This window comes from Microtus ochrogaster, unplaced genomic scaffold (genome assembly GCF_000317375.1).
Source record: "Microtus ochrogaster isolate Prairie Vole_2 unplaced genomic scaffold, MicOch1.0 UNK1, whole genome shotgun sequence".
Lineage (NCBI taxonomy): Eukaryota > Metazoa > Chordata > Mammalia > Rodentia > Cricetidae > Microtus > Microtus ochrogaster.
In genome coordinates, this window is record NW_004949099.1 from 10229423 (window position 1) to 10246176 (window position 16754).

Sequence of the window (16754 nt, forward strand, 5' to 3'; positions counted from 1 at the left end):
TTTATCCAATAACATTGTACTACTTACTGTACACTAGACCTCATTTGTTTCATTTGATGGAGGCTACCACAGTCTTCACAAGTTAAATTGTTATCATTTGCATCTTTATGCATGAAGCAACAGAAGCAAAAAGTCCTGTCATTTGCTGGAGGCCATGGTCAAGAAGCTGCGTAACCTAGATCCAGTTCAGGGAAGTTACAGGGAATACATTCACTGCTCTAGTGTTTGTTCTGATTGTACTTCAAGTTTTAGATTAACATCTTGCCACCCAGGCAGGCCTCCTTCATGCCATGTACCTTGTGTTATATGTTGTGTATGGACCACAGCTCTGTATTCTCCCTTCTTTGTCCAGGTTCTAAACTGCCTCCTATATCACACACAGTAGACACATAATCAATGTGACTGAAGATATTCATATAAATGGTGCCAAGGAAGGTACTTCATAGAAGCTGTGGGCCAATCATATTGCCAGGTGGTTGGGAAGGCCATGCTGCCATTGACCTTCTTGAAGCCTTTAGTCATTTATGTTCAAATCCCTTGGCTCCTTGTTAAGATTTTGTTTTCCTGGACTTTATATATTGCATCAGACTCTCTGAGAGTGAAATTTTCCCAAACTCATTACACATGGTATTCTCAGTGTCTGTAATGTCTTCTCCCAGTTCAATATCTTCATCAGAAAAATTTCCCAGCCTCTCAGGATATTTCTGTTTATATAGAAGTTGGCAGGTGAGGCGCCCATGTCACTACCAAAAATTTGGTACCAGTTTCATATAGCTCTTTGCCCACTTAACGTGCCCATGTCTTTTCTTTAAAGCTCCCATGCACTTGCCTGTAAGTTCCTGGAGGTCAAGGTCTTTTACTGTCACAAACCAAGTGCTTGACATGGTATCCAGTAAGTAGCAGGCAGTGAGTAATATAACAGGGATGTACAAAAAAAAAGACAATAAAATTAGTGAGTAATTAGGAACTCTTAGTTTCTCCTCAAATTTCTACCAAGACTGCACAAGAGCAGAATATGTCTTTTTATTCAGCATTTACTGGAAGATCACATCTTGCCCCTCAAGCTGACCCCTCAGTCACTTCCTCAGTCACAGGATCCAACATGGCATTAATAGTCTTAGAAAAACAGGCACATGTCACAGGGATCGACAAGGATTGCTTGTCTTACTCATTTTGTTTGAGAGAATGTAAGTGCAGGGAATTTAGATGTTGGTGGGACTACAGCCCTTTAGCCTCCAAAATAATACCTAGTAAGTGTGGCATGGCTTCTGTTGGAATGCAGGAAGAAAGCGGGAATAGCAGCCAGTAATTGGCAAATCACTGTATTTCAAACAAAACACACCCCTTTGGCAATCTAGGCAACTACAAGTTAAGGGAGCCAACATCTATGCTTCATAAAATATGGAATGCTTTTATTTTCTGATAGAATCTAACACATGCTGTATTTGTTGTATCTAATTTAGTAATGCCTGCATATAGATGTTTTTAATGAGCCTAGTGGCCTTTGTAACATTGCGTATGTGGAAGGATATGAGACCCTTTGAGATTTCTTTCCTTTCTTATCCCCGAGTTTATACAAATTTGCTTTATGTTTACACAGCCAATAACGAAGTGATTTTCCAAAAAAAAATTTAAATGAGGAAAAACTTTTTTTTAAGACTTTAATCATGTGTTTGACTCTAGCCAGGTGGCCTGACATAAAACCTTTCTCTCATTATTTTTTAAAATGTCCTAATAGGATAGAAAAATTAAATTCCTTTGTTAATTAATGTCTTTATTCCTAGTATTTAATAAAGCATTGTGTCAGTGAGAGATTATTTTGTATATATACAGTATGGTCACTAAATATCAAGAGTAAACAAATGAATGATACCTATGGAGCAATTTAGTGGTTGGGGAGATGGCTCAGTAGCTAGTATGCTTGCCACTCGAGCATGAGGACCTGAGTTCTGATCCCAAGCATCCACATAAAAAGCTGGGTGTGGTGGTGCACATCTGTAATCCCTGCACCGATGATGTAAGACAAGCACCCTTGGGGCGTGCTGACCAGGCAGCTTAGCTGAATCAGCAAGTTCAAGGTCCAAGGAGAGAACTTGTGTCAGAAGGAATGAAGAGTGATTGGATTACAGCACACAGGAAAGTATGGCATTACAATGTTTATTGTGGAAGACCGAGGTGAGGAGAGGATTGATTGACCAATCCTCATGTCTTTATAACCTATAATTGTTAATTATCAAATCAAGAAATTCTTGTGTCATATTCTGTCTTCTATGGCACTATTTTGATGTCTATATTTCAAACTCTAAGGACTGTTTAAAAGTACATTATCATATAAAAAGTTGCAATTCCTTAAAACCATAAACATATCTAGTCAGCATTAAGAATTTTTCAACTGTGTATGTTAGTGTGTGTGTATGCATGTGTGTGTGTGTTTTATTTTTCTCTTTCAAGTAGTCAGCTTATTCAAATAAAGATCTAAACAGGCTCTGCACAATGCATTTACTTGATGGTGGCTAAGAATGAAATACAAAGCCTCACTGCTCCAGAGAGTGTTCCACCAATTGCATTAAATCCTCAGTTAACTAGACATATTCCTTAAGCCTTCTTTGTTCTGTAGGTCCCTCCTTTCTTCTCCTGACCATTTTATTCCTTTGTAGCTTATTTGTCATGGAAACCAATTCACTTCAAGCTTTCGAGTCTGAAATGGCACTTTCATGGTCTCAATGTATATATTTTGTCACCTTTTTTCTTATAATGTAGTAATTACACCTAAAGGCTTAGTCTGATTGTGTCTGTGTCTGTGTGTGTACATTTATGTGTGTGTATGTGTGTGTCCATGCTTGTGTGTATACTATATGCTCTTTTAGAAGAGCAGAACTCTCGTCTTGGGAGATACATACCTGGACGTCTCTCTTCTAGTGAGATTAAGATGAATCTGTGAGTTTAGCTGGAAAGGGATGACATTCGCATCACTAAAATACATCCCAAATCTGAAAAACAAAGTATTTTATTTCTTAGTCTCAAAGATGCCTTTAAACGGCAAACACATGCATCAATGTACAAGTATAAACACTTGCTAAACCAACCTATCTATTTTATTCGTGATCACTTCGCATGTGAAAACTCTCATGTTTGTTTTCTGTGAACTGAATTTGAGGCTTTGACTGGGAAATCATAAATCCAGTCTTTGATGATATACGACTTTGCTGAAAGGCCAGATTGGAAAGGGTCCCTGCTAATTTGTCTTCTTAGTGATAAGTGGCAAGCATCCCACTCACTCCTTTCTGGTCTAGCACACCACTGACTTCATCCTTCTAAAAAGTTTTCTCTTTCATGCTTAATTTTTGATGAAAAAGGTCTTGCTAGGGACATCCAAATCAGCCAGGTTGCACAGGTCACATCTGACAAGCGCCTCAGGTATGGGCAGATGAACGAGCGCCTTCTAAGACCCGGAGTGCAGCCGCTTCTTCTCACGTTCCCCAGACACTAGTTAGGCCTAATACACTCGGAAGGTTGCTTGTCTAATTTGAACTGGAAGAGACTTTGGCTGGAGGGTAACTCTGTGTCCCCGTGATAAAGGAACACATAAAACAACCCGGTGCCTGATCACTCTCCCTGACTGTCAGTGAATCATGTCTAATAGCACCTCCATGCAGTTTGCGCCAATTTGCCCGCAATGGCATCCTTTTCCGTGGGCTTGCTGCTCAGCAGGCCCTGAAGCAATCTATGAATAACTTCCCAACAGATGCTGTTTATGAATTGAAGCAAATGGCTTCCCTGTTTCTCTTTTTTCTCACTTCAATAATTTTCAGTTACATTACGATGAATATTTATAGTCCTGTAGCAGTGCATAAAAATGGAGACCAAGCAGACCTGGGTATTGTTTCATACGTGAGTGCTGTTCTAATGGGCTCCGGCTGACTGGTTTTAATAATGTTCTGTTGATGGACCGAAAAGAGGATGCAAATTGTAGATCAGTCATTTCCATTCACTGTTTTACCTGGATGGGCAGTGATGGAGTACTGGCAGCATCCTCTACTCTCCTGCGATGCCTTCCCTTGCCGAAACAGCCCAACTTGGAGCATGCCTGGCTCCTAATTTTGCCCTTTCTGAGCAGATCTCGAATACTTCCAGAGAGTCTCCATCCTTAATTGAAAAGCTCACTGGGCTAGTTGGCCACTCTCTGTAAGTATTTCTGTTTAAGAATCAAGTAACTCCCGCAGAGGAAGCCATGGCCCACAGAATACAGCAGTCCTCAGAACTGAAATGTAAGTCACAAAGAATATGTTGATTTTGATTTTCGGGCCTTTTAGAGAAAGTCATTGAGTCACATTTTTTTTTATGTGTTTCATATTTCTATGCTCTTTTAAATATTACAAAAATGAGAGGACTTATATCTAGTTATTGCTCCTAAATTTTGTTTGAAGGGAATTGCTCTCTCTTCAGTGGCTTATGTTTCAAATAGCTGGTACACCTTCCTGGCATCCCCATTCTACAATAATGAGTTCGTTAACTACCCTTTATTTTCCAGACCATTGACTGTGTCATATTGGCCCTCATACAAATAATTGCCTGTTTGGCTATTTGCTTATAAATAAGAGTGTTGAAAATGGTATGTAAATATGTACATGCATGCATAGTGAATATATTGTGAAGCCTCCCAAAATATGTAAATGCTCCCATTTCCTACTTGGGCGTTATGAAATACTCACCAACTACTCAGATAGAACCGTATTTATTATGCATGCAAGCCCACAATCCCTTTACCAACTATCATTTGTATGCAACACACAGAAGGTTGTGCTGTAACACAACGGTAAAAATAAAAAAGGCAATTTGAAAAGAAGCCCATTCCTTGCTTTAACTGCAGCAGAGGCTAAGAGTGATCTTCCTTCAATACAGTGAAGCATAACCCACAGTTCTGAAATATTCAAAGCGTTAATGAAAAGCCCTAGAATTTAATATTTGATCCAGAATGGTTATTTTTAAAGAAACTGAGATGTAGCATAATGTCTCATAGTGATGATTCTGCCCCTCAGAATATGGAATTGGAGTCAGTGGGAAGAACTTCAGGCCTGAACTGCAAGGCTTGAGAAGAAAGTATGTCCCCTACATGCTACCACGGTGCTTTTCTTTATCTTTTTCCATTTCTGCAGTGCCCAGGCTGCAACCTGGGCCTTGTGCCTGCCAGGCAAGCAGTCTAGCAAATCACACCCTGGCCCTCTATTTGCTTTCAACAACACTAACACACAATGAAAGCAGTAACCTTAATATGGATCACAGGGTCTCCCACTAGGAGACCACCAGTTAACAGAGGTGTGACTGTCATTTTAGATGCTTGTATGCATATGGAACATTTGTAGCTGCACACAGGGGCACTTTTCTTCCTGTGTCATATTTTATAATTTGCTGTGGAAAATATCTAGGACCTTGTTTCCTCTTTGTCCCTGATCTACAATTGGTCACTTCCCTTTTCTCTTGATTTCAAGTCATCCATTTGATTTTCTTCATCTTATTCCTTTATCTTGGAAATAGTTTGGAGTTTCATTGATTGTGATTTTGCAACAACACAATGAAGCTTTATGGGGAAAAAGTCACATTTTCTGATGGTCTTTATATGGGGATAAAAGCGGATAGGAGGATTGGGATAGTGCTTATCATCAGGGAATGGACCAATTTTCAGGGCAAGGTGTTGAGAAAATGTGGCCTGCTTATGAAAAGCTTTGTGAGGTTTGGGTATTAGGAAGTTGTTGTTTTAGAGTAAGTAGCTGGATATGCAAGAGGGAAGGTACTGGAGTCCAGCAATAAGCATAAATTGGGGAGCAACAAAGTTCTCAATAGAAACAGTTGGTACTGTTGGGCCTGCAAGATATCACATTGGGTAGACAAGCCTGCCACTAAGCCTGATGCCCTGGGAGGAGATAACTGATTTTGCCAGCTGTTCTCTGACCTCCACATGTACACAGTGAAATATGAGCACACACGTGTTCACACACCAAGTATATAAAATAAGAAATGCAGTTAATTGTTTTAATGAAAAACTTGGAAACACTAAGCCAGAACCAGACCTCACAATGGGGGGGAGGGGTCTATGGTTCAAAGGTGAGGGACAGCTCTGAGTTTTGGTTCTTACTACCTTCAGAGGTCAGACCGACAGAAAAATTAAGGAAAGCCAATTGAAACCAGCTTTCAAATATCAAAATAATTATCCTTATTTTCTAAAAATATCTTCTTATTTCATTTCCTAAATCAAGAGACAGGCCTAAAGGCAGTTCTGTGGACTTTGAATACAGGTATATGTAACACTAAATACAGTTATATGTGGACTGGAAGCCTCTATTAATGTGTCACATGAAGCCCCTAGAGCAGGGCTATACAGACTTCTGGCAATGCCATGATGGTATCTACAAAGGTATCAGGCCACATTCATGTTTATTTTGGGGCACGTCCTACCTGCAGGCTGTAGGTTGGGCATACTTTCCCTAAAGGAGGGACATCCCAAAGGATTTCAAACTCCACATTGACAAGAGGTTCCTGCTTGGGCTGTTCCTGTCATTCTCCCTTTTCCATGTGGAAAAACAACAGCAACAACAACAGCAACAACAACAACAACAACAACAACAACAACAACAACAACAACAACAACAACAAGATTTCCCAGACCAGGTAGAGAATGAACCAGGGATTGTGGAAATCACTTGCATAGTGCTTGTATCTGTGGGTGCCCCAAATTCTAGAAACTCGGACAAATATATCCCTTCTATTTTTATTAAATAATGCCATCAAAGAAACAACTAGCAAAAAGGGATATTATTTGTATTTCTTTACTTTATGGATATCCTGTACAGATAATTTAAAGCAATTGATTATTTTTCTCTGTAAAAGTATGCTTTGATACACTGTGATATTAAGTATATTAGTTTTTTATTGTATTCAAGGTGATTACATTATTGTTATATTCTTCACATTTATCCTTTTTAGTATTTTCTTAGCTGTTTTGTCATATTCCTCCAGCCATTGAAGAAGGAAGCTAAAAAGAAATCCCACACTAGCTCAGAATTGAGTATGATAAAGGGTTATTTATTTAGGGGTAGATTCACAGATCACAGTCTTCTGCACAAACAGGGAATAGGAACCAAATGAAGCCACTGGAAAAGAGGCTGGACCAACACTTTACATTGGCATATATAGTATAAGAGGCCATGCCTAAGTGGGTCGGTAACTTAAAGACTATTGGATGTAAGATTTCCTACAGCCCCACTTTGTTTAAATAAGAGAGTTTTAAGCCTAATACAAAATTATATACAATAAGAACAAATATTAGGTATAAAAATAAGAATTACAACTAGCATAAACAATATCAAGCAAGAAACATGTGATAAATGTCTCAATAATTATCCAATCCTAAGGAGTTTAAATCTTGTATTATAAATAACTTAGCCAAGTCATGAGAGGAAAGTAACTACAACTATCTAGTCTTCAACCCCATCAAAGATCCGAGAAGGGAAATAATATTACTTGAGTAAGCAGGAAGTACAATTAAGCTACTTCCAAAATGTGCAACAAATGACAGAGACAACTGGCTACCTGGACAATCACCCAAAGTCTGATTTGCACCATTGGAGAAACCAACTTTGGCTAAGGTCTAGCTAGAATAACTGACAGACCATTTTCAGAGGCAGGGAAATTTTCAAAACCATCTTACCCTGTCTTGGCAAGATTCAACAGTCTTTTTTTCTTGTTTCCTGCTTGTCCTGTCTGGATATAGTGCATTTTGTCAGCAGTCGATATATGGGCAGTTCCTTGCCCAAAGGCCAGTTTTGCCAAGAAGAAAACAAACTCCAAGTGTAGTGTCTTTGGTGCTCAACGTTCTCTCAAGAATAGAGCAGTGCTGCCAGGAGCAAACATGTCTCACATCAACAGAACCCTACGTTATTTAAATGTCATATTCTACAGCTCTTTAAAACATGTCTCACATCAACAGAACCCTACGTTATTTAAATGTCATATTCTACAGCTCTTTAAAATTGTTGAAGATTATCCTCTATACAGAATACAATCTCTATGTATCTAAAGAACCTGATTAGTCTAACAAGTATGACAAACAGGGATGACTATTGACCTATTATTCTTAATACCTATATAACTTAAAGACTAAGACTTCATATTAGAATATTAAACAATCTTTAAACAACTGTGCAACAAATGAGGACAATGACATCAAAATGTAAACAATGTGTAAGTATCTTGATCAGAGATAGATATGTATATTGCAATCCTAAAATTGTATCAATATACAAAATGTCTTAAGCATGAATTCATACAATATGACGAAATAACCTCTTAGGTATACAAATATTATAGATGAAAATAGGAACATATTCAATATAATTTAAGTTTGTATCAATATGCAAGAACCTAAACCAATATAAATTGCCTATAAATAACAGCTCACAAGCATTCACTCTATTACTCACTATTATTATTAATGTGAGTAAGCGCACACTAATCTATTACCCCATTCAATTATCCTTTTTTTCCAAAGAGATCCCTGAGCTTACATAATTTCCCCCAACCTTCAAACCTATAATAATTATAATCAACCCCTAAATGATGTCTCTAACACTAGGATGTTGGTAGAGGGGACTTCGTCTTCTAGAATTACTTCCAGCTGTCACAGGGCAAGGTCCTTTCTATGGGATTTTGTGAAAGTAAAATGATGGTTAAGTCCAAGATTATTGTCTGGTAAAATTGCAAATACTCTCTGAGTATTTGGTAGGGTTTTTCTGAGGTTCCTATTTGGAGTTCTAGCCAGAATGTTGTAAAAAAGCGCACCATTTCAGCTAACCAAGTTGGAACTATCTTGAGCAGCTGGTACCCAAGACAGGTATTATAGTAGCACTATTAGCATCATGATGTCATATCAACCAGGTAGAGTTGTTGTGGGGCCCCATCTTCTCCCTGGAAACTTCAAAGAAAATTCATTGTTCATTGAGGAAAACTCAAACATTATTTATACAGACATATATCCAGTAAAAGGTACAATAGAGACAAAAATATTTATGAAGAAAAGTAATTTTTTTCTAAATTCCTTTTTTCTTTCTGTCTCATACCGTGGCTCCTGACATGAGACAGAAACTCTGAATTTTCATTTTAACAACATGCTTGGATTTAAAGAAGGACAGAGCCATTGTCCAACTCCAAATTCAGCTCTATATATTCACACACACACACACATACACACACATATACACACACACATATATATGTATAAATATAAATATATATATATATATAAATGTATTTGTTTTGATCACATGTCCTTGTATTTCTTTTTCTTGATGTTCCTTATTGGATAGTTATTTTTCCTTCTGTCAGCATCCAAATATCTAGAGTCTCTTGAATTTTTGAAGATGTATATTTTTCTGTAAAGACAAGAACAGAACCCTGCCCCAACCCTATATGATTTCCTCACCACCTGCATGGTTGTCACCTCTGTGAATGAGCTGTCATTTCTCTTTCTCAAGAGATTTCTCTTTTTCAAACTGAATCTTTATTACTTTTGATTATATCCATAACTGTTCTTCTCCTGTTGAAACAAGAGCAAGACCCCTTCCCCAATGTAACACATCTCCTGGCTTCCATTGTGAGGTCAACACATCCTTGAAATATGACAGCTGATTTAATTCAGAAGACTTTTCTATTATCTAGTGTCTCTCTGCTGCTGTTGTCTCTTTCCCACTAGCATTAAGAAAATTCAAAGTAAATAAAGCATTATGTAATCTATTTCTGGAGGTATTTTCCATCCCTTACTGTTTGTTTAAAATATCCTTTGTATTTCTATTTGATCTTTCTATAACTGCCTGACCTGTAGGATTGTGTGGTATACCTGTAATATGATTTATATATATTATATTAGAATAAGCAAAAAACCTGTTTCATTTTCTTAGAGACATATGCTGAATCATTATCTGTCTTTACTTGTGCAGGTATACCCATGATGGCCATAACTTCTAATAAATGTGTGATTACTGAATCAGCCTTTTCTGAGCTCAAAACAGTTGCCCAATGGAAACCTGAATAAGTGTCAATGGTGTGGTGTACATATCATGATTTTCCAAATTCTGCAAAGTAGAACACATCCATTTGCCAGATTTTATTCCTTTGAGTACCCTTTGGGTTACTCCCTGTGGGTAGTGGTGTTTGATTATAGAAAAAGCAAGTAGGGCATACTTTATAAGCTCCTTAGTTTGTTGCCATGTAATAGAAAATTCTTTCTTTTGTAATGGAAAAACTTTGCTTTTGACATGATGCTTCTTATGAAATTCTGAGGCCTTCAACACATTTTCAAACAATAATTGATTAATTTCTGCATTACCTTGTGCTAGAGGACCTGGCAGACCCATATGGGATCAGATGGGTATTATGTATATGGGTCAGAGCCTATTTCTGATTATATCTTGAACCTATATAAATAATGAAGTCAATTTCATATCATGCTTTATAAATCCAACAGCTTCAATATGTAAGACAACTCTTTCTGCATACTGTGAATCAGTAACTGTATTAAGAGGTTCTTTAAAACTACCATGAGAATAGTATATAGTTCTGCCTTTTGACAGAATTATAAGGGCTTTGTTCCACCTTACTTAAATCTTCTGATTTGTAACCTGCCTTTCCTGATTTATTTGCATCAGTGTAGAATGTATGGGCTCCAGTTATAGGTATGTCCCATACAATGTGGGGAAGGATCCAAGTAGTTCTTTTTATAAAGCTAATTCTATCACTTTTGGGATAATTGTTATTAAACTCTCTTAAAATATAGCACAAGATCTTTGCCATGGTTCATTTTCTTCCCATAATTTTTTAATTTTATCAGTAGTAAAAAAACCACTATAATCTCTGCTGAATCTATACCTGCTAGTGGATAAAGTCACAATTATCCTTTTATAATCAATTCAGATACTTTTTCCACATAAGTTTTAAATTTTTTATAGTTTATGTAGTAAAAATATCCATTCTAAGATAATATCTTCCCTTTGCATTAAGCTTCTTGTAGGAGTAATTCTGGAAGGCAATATGATTAAAATGCAATTAAGATTTGGATTCACCCTATCCACACGTGCCTCCTGTATTTTTTCTTCAACAACAATCAATTCCTTTTCTGCTTCAGCTGTTAATTTTCTGGGACTATTTAAGTCTTTGTTACCATCTAAGGTTTTGTTTAAATGAACTATTAGGTCAGGTGTTATCCCAACAGCCAGAGACTGGAAATGTCTCCTAACAATCTTTGAAAGTCATTAAGAGTCTGCAATCATTCTCTCCTAATTTGTGCCTTTTGTGTTCTAATTTTCTGTATACCTATTTTATAACATAGGTAATTGACAAAATTTCCTCTCTGTATTTTTTCAGGAGCAATTTGTAATCTCCATTTTGGCAGAACTTCTTTAGTTCTTCAAACATTCTAAAGTATCTCTGTTTGAAGCAGATAGCAAAATGTGATAACAGTAACGGTAAATTATAGATTTAGCATTTTTTTTAACCTTATTATTTCCAGTGGCTGACTTACAAAGTATTGGCATAGGGTGATGGTAACTTAAAGGCTACTGTCTGTAGAAATTCCCACAGCAAACCATTTATTTGTCCATCCATTTTTTATTTGAAATATAGTGTTTGCTGAGCAATGGCTGGCAGATAGTAGTTAGAGACTCTTTGGTAAATAAGATAGGATTTGAATTCACTCTCAGAGGTACTCTTCCCTAAGAAGGTTTCTAGAAAAGCAAAACACTTATCAAAATACAATGGGACAAATGCCATAATAAGTCATAGCAGTGATACACAGCTGGGCCTGGGTTTCTCAGTTAGAGATGGTACTAGGGTTGTAGACAGAGATGTCCAAGTGAAGGGTAGGCTAGCATCAGCAGAAATTTAGAATGATGGGTTTAAAAGTTCCATGCAGAGAGGGCTGGGAGTGTGAAGATCACACTGTAGGAAAACTCCTGGTCTGGTCCTGAGATGGAAGAATGGTGTGTAGTCTCTTGTCATGTGCAGTAGGTGTGTGGGAAGCCCTGAGGATATGGGGACCTCAGAGACCAAAAATGAGAAATAGTCAGATATGTGTGGACCTGACTTTAAAGGGTTGTGTTACACCTTCAGAGTCTGTTATTCTGAGGGTAATGGGGAGATAACTGGGTTTCAGGAAGACTTAATGATATTTTCACTCTGGAACAATGTGAACATAGCATGGCAGACAGACTGGGAAAGCCAGACCAAAGTCAGAGAGACCACTTGGAAAGTGGCCGTGGTACCCTGGTGAGGCGATGGTTGCTTGAACTGAGGGAGTCAAGAGAAATTCTCAGATGGGAGCATTATGTTGCTCACCATTATTTTCCTTTATGCTATGTTCAATTGCTTCACAATATGGAAGCGATCCCAATAGCAGAAGGGTAGAACCAGCTCTTCCTAAATCTCCCCAGAAACTTCATTGTACAGCTTTTTCATGTTTTCTTTTTTGTTATCTTACCTCTGTATTATGCAGATCTTTCATATACACCTTTATAAATTTTATTAAAATTGCTATACTCTTCAAGCCCTGTGTTAGGAATATAGACTTGGTATTGGATACATATAAGGTTAAATCCTGGTCCTGTTGTCAAATATTTAAGTATCATAGGCAAACTTCCTAACAGGTATTTCAGCCTTCTCATTTTTAAGACACAACTAATAATCATAGCAAACGGAAGCAACATTTACTGTGGTGTTAAGACCAAGAGCTACTCTATCAGAGTAATCAATATAGTTTTTGATTCCTTACAACTACAGAAAGGTTCAGACTTTATAATTAACACTCCCAGAACTCCCCGTATATGTAGAGCAGAGGTATACTGGTTAATGTTTTTGTAAATTTGTCATAAATATAAAACCTAACATTTTGAGGGAATATAAAGCAATTATGTTATTAGGAAAAATAATTAAACTTTGTAAAAGATTAATGCAATCTGGCAGCTGTAGATCTTAAATTATTTTAGATTGCATATAAACCTTACATTATTTTGTTCATACAATTCAACAACAAGAGGTTATATGTATTTAAAAATGATTGTTGCTCAAGTCATCCTAAAAGCATGCATTTTTAAACAGTATATTTTAAGCAGCCCAGAAGGAAACTTATGGTAATGGTAATTTCTCATGGAAATTACTTTTTTTGTCTCTGGACAAAGAGTTCAGAGCCAATCAAAAACCAATCAATATAAACTCTAATGTAAGCCATAATTAAGGTTGACAAATAGGTTCTTGAATGGTGTTAAATAATGCATTTATAAAAATAGAAATCAAAAGTCACAGAAGCCAAGGCATCAGTATCAGAGAGATGCCTGCTGGAGACATTCTTGCCTTTCACTACAAACTTTGATGGACATCTGTTAGTGACCCCAAAGCCTTATGGTGGTGTCTTAAAGGTACCCTGGGTTCCCTCGTGTAGATGATTCATTTTAGCCAGTTCTTGATGTGAGTTTAGTTGCTGTGTGGATAGGGTCACTGGGTTCTGAGACATCCCTGTGGGATGCATAGACAGGTAGTTCCCTGTTGTGTGTGGATCTTAGAACTTGGAAGCCTGATAGGCATCTCTCTGACATTATCAATGGTCTTGATGTCAGTATCTTAAGATTTCACACAGAGCAGTGACATATCGGCTGCCCATTGCAGAGAGCATTTGTAGGGGAGTATTTCCCACAGCAAAGTCAGGGGAGGATTTAGAACAGCATGGCTAACACAACGGCAACATTGTTGGAAAGCAAAGAGCAGTTATGCCGCACACCTTGAGGGGGCATTACTTCCACATTCCCTTACTGTACAATATAAACATGAAAGCAACACACACCATATTCTCACTTTATGAAGCTGTCATAAAGATCAATTTGTTTGTAAAGAGGCTGAACATTTAGAAGAAAGGTATACATTTATTGCATCTTTGTGTCAGGTCGTTTATATTTAAGTAGGAACTGTGCTCTGGAAGTAAAGTAATCCCTTTAAGCACTCAGCATTTCTAATGAGTTATTTAATGCTTTATGTTTGTGATGTGCTCTGTGATCAATAAAGTACAGATAAAAAGCATTCTATAAAGCTGTAGCTTATGTTATGAAATAACACAAATTTAGGTTGGTGACTATGATTTGTACTAAAGTAAATTTCTCTTCGGAGTTACCAGCTGTTGATTTTATGTTTTTCTGTTTGAAGGAGGTTTTCAAAGGGATCTTCACATCTAATGGATGCCCACAGAGATCATTGTCTTTGAAATTCAGACTGTATCCTGTTTGCACGACTCACTCCGAATTGGCCTCTAAGAATGACTTTCAGTTTCACTGAGAATTGGTTGTTTGTTTTCAGCAGTTTCAGACAGGGGACTGGAGACATGTATGAATCAGACTTTCTGAATACAAAAGATGGCTGTACCCAAATCAAGTGCCAGGTTGCAGGAACTACCTTGTCGGGAGCTAGAATGAAAATGCCTGCACTTGTCTGCCACATGGCGCCTTCAGCTGGAAGACCCTCTGCATCAGGTTTTTGTCCTCAGTCAGCCTCCAGGCTCAGACTGCCTTGTGCTTGCATTGCCCAGATTGTCACAGGTCTGGTTAAAGCCTGTGGTTCAATTCTTGACTGTCTCATGTGTATAGATATGCTTTTCGCTAATGTGCCAGACCTGTCTGGGAACACTGACAGATAGGATCCACTGACTTTCTCACTCTCTTCATAATGAATGTATTTGCTTTCTAATGTAATGCACAGGCTATCTGGAATCCACTCCGTTTCCAGCTCTACTCAAAGCAATAAAAGCCACCAGTGGGGCATCTTTAAGGAGCAGAACACAGAGTACAAGCTGTTTAAATATCATGTCTCACTTCTGCTGGAAGCTTACAGGACAAGGCTGTACAATGCTCTTCCGTTTTAAAGAGAAATTTAACCCACAGCTCAGGATGGTTAAGTGCTTTGCTCAAGATGTAAAAATCCAATATCAAATCCACGTGTGTTGGCCCTTCACTATACCTGATGGCTTCTACCTGCCAGTCATACATACATGGTGTTTATAGGTACACGTTTACCACCTGTGTAATGAGAGGTTACAGCAAATTGATTCTGGAGCTGCTTTCAATAATACAAGATCTTGATCCCATTATTTCAGTACTTCTCTAGTGTCTTTTTGACTTTATCTCCACCCAAAATATTTAGCTCATAAGTTATAAGCATCTTAAAGAAGACCTATTAAGGAGAGAGTTTTGCCTTAGCCTTCTCTTAGTGAAAGCCTGGGAGGTGGCACTTTCAAACACTTCTGATGAGTTCGCTCCCTTCCCAGAGGTCAAACAAAAAAAAAAAATCCCTTCATGAAGGCTAGTGTGTGTCAGGGAGATAGTTCAGTAAATGAAATAGCATGAGGACCTGACTTTTACACCTAGAGCCCATGTGTCCTGGCATGTGCTTACAATCACAGTGCTGGGGAGCTAGAGAAAATAGAAGCCCCTGACTTACTGGCTTCCTTGCCTAAGTGTTTAGCAAGGTTCCACACTGAGAATGTTTTCTCAAACCCAAAACCAAATGTTAGAACAAACAATAAGAACCTGTAGATGGCACTTAGGGTGAGCAGCACCTGGGGTTGTCCTCTGGCCTCCATGTTCAGGTGCATATATGCATGTGCGCCTAGAGCAGAGGTAGATTTACTAATTGTAAGGCCGTGGATGCTTTTATTTTATTCCAAGAATTATCAGGACAGAATTTTATTTCTTTACTTTAAAATTGTCTACAGTGCCAGATCTGAAGCAATCAGCTAAAAAATTTACTTTTAAGAGAGACCTGTTATGTCTGTAGGGACAGCCCCTGGGAAGATCCAGAGCAGAGCCCTTCCTTAACTCAATTAAGAGCACTACAAGTGATAACTCCATTTCCCCATGTTTTCTCCCAGCATGAGATGACTCAGCCAGAAATAGCGAGATAATATCGCAGATGTTCCTTTGCTCGGATAGCTGGTTATTGCTTATCTCGATGATATTTTAATACAAACACACAACTGTTCACCCTGTTTTATGGCTGTCAGGATTTTGCCTCATATTTAACAAATGGAAGTTTATGAGCAGATGTATCATTGACTCGGGCTTTCTTTCCCTGTCATTATGTTACTTGGAAAAGCTAAGTGCTGGCGAGGGAACTAGCCACATCTGCACCAATAGACTCAGGGATTCAAGTCACCTGTCCGGATGAGCTTTATTCTCTCCTGTTAGCAGCAAAAGATCAAAATTGCTCTCTATGATCCTAAGCAAATGACAATGAAGTATGATTACTAGCACCACTTTCCTCGGGTATAGTATAGAAAAGCAAAAGAATTACCTGCATCATCATCATCATCTTCAAATGAGTCCCCCCCCCCCACCTCTGATTGAACTTAGTGGGCTCAGCAAAGGAGTAGGCTTATATGGCTTTGAGGTTTTTGACCCTGATGGGTGGATTAATTTAGCTCTGAGACCCTAATGTGGTTCCTTACAACGTGTGTGTGTGTGTGTATGTGTGTGTGTAAGTCACAGTCTTTCCCAGTCCTTCTCTAGTAGTTTTCTTTCTTTATTTCTTTGTTTCCTTCCTCCCTTCCTTCCTTCCTTCCTTTTTTCCTTCCTTCCTCCCTCTTTCCCTCCCTCCCTTCCTTCCTTCCTCCCTCCCTTCCTTCCTTCCTTCCTTCCTTCCTTCCTTCCTTCCTTCCTTCCTTCCTTCCTTCC

General features: G+C 38.1%; 1 long non-coding RNA gene across 2 annotated transcripts in view; it reads right to left on the bottom strand.

Moving 5' to 3' along the window:
- Window positions 1-817: 817 nt before the first annotated feature.
- LOC106144298 overlaps window positions 818-16754 on the bottom strand; it is a 129548-nt gene continuing 113611 nt past the window's right edge. For both annotated transcript variants that reach the window (XR_003378485.1, XR_001229360.2), the window contains exons 7-8: window positions 2901-2990; window positions 818-876 (exon numbers count right to left, since the gene is read on the bottom strand). This is a non-coding gene — a long non-coding RNA (uncharacterized LOC106144298). The remainder of the gene's footprint in view (window positions 877-2900; window positions 2991-16754) is intronic.